Below are 1,085 nucleotides of genomic sequence, written 5' to 3' on the forward strand. Positions count from 1 at the left end.
TTTTATTATATTATATTAACTGCTCTCTATTTACATTCCTATTCAATGTCACTCTCACTTGTATTCCCAACCGGATAACTTTTTGATTCCAATTTCTAACCGAAAGTCTGAGACTTATCCCTTCTTTTTTAGAGTTTGTGATCCAAAAGTCCAACCACAAATCTTTCATTCAGCAAGAAGGAGAAAATTCACTCCATACATGATACATGTAGGCCTCTAAAGTGACCCCATTTGCGTTGGTGGTGACAGGCTAGACGTCACTAAAAATTTTTATAAAAAAAAAGAAGAAAAAAAAAAAAAAAAAGAAAGAAAGAAAGAAAAAGAAAGGCTTCGTTGATTGGTAGCTATCTAATAAAAATCTTTGACAAAAATACACGTTATGTTAATACAAGAGGGACCCGCACGGCATCAAAAAAAACATTCAATTAAAAAAACGTGACTGATCGATGTGGTACCAAGTACCTACTCGGAGATTTTTTCTTTTTTCTTTCTTCTATTGTTGGTGCCGACGGGGACCAAAGTGAACAGCCTGGAAATGAAATTTAATAATAAATGGTTTAATTTCAACCTTTCACGTCCGGGAAAGGACAGCCACTCCTTATTTGTTGTCATCTGTAGCTTCCTGTGAGCACGTGAAACTTGTTTATAGACTTCATGATTTTTTTTTTTTTTAATTCTTTGCCTTCTATGATTTGAGATTCATCTTTCAATGTCTGCATATTACAACCACAAATTTTTATTCTCATTAGCCATTTGAATTTAGTTTTACAAGCAACAGAAGGAAGGAAATGGAGGAAAAATAAATGAGACTATTTTCTTTTTTAATTTTGGTACCCTATTCCTTTCACTTTGTGGAATGTTTTCAAATGTAGGGTCAAAGTGAAATGAGAGATGAGGAAATAAATAGGATAATGATGTTTGCTTTGTTTGAAACAAGGTGATAGTCTCATATTATGTCATCCTAAAATTAGGATAAGATGTTTCATGATCAATCTTAACAACCTCTTATCAATGGATTATTATCATAATAATTCAAGATATTCATTAGATTAAACATTCTTATATTCTTTAGAATTTTGAAGGCT

Source organism: Quercus suber, unplaced genomic scaffold (genome assembly GCF_002906115.3).
Source record: "Quercus suber isolate HL8 unplaced genomic scaffold, Cork oak 2.0 scaffold_352, whole genome shotgun sequence".
Taxonomy (NCBI): Eukaryota; Viridiplantae; Streptophyta; class Magnoliopsida; order Fagales; family Fagaceae; genus Quercus; species Quercus suber.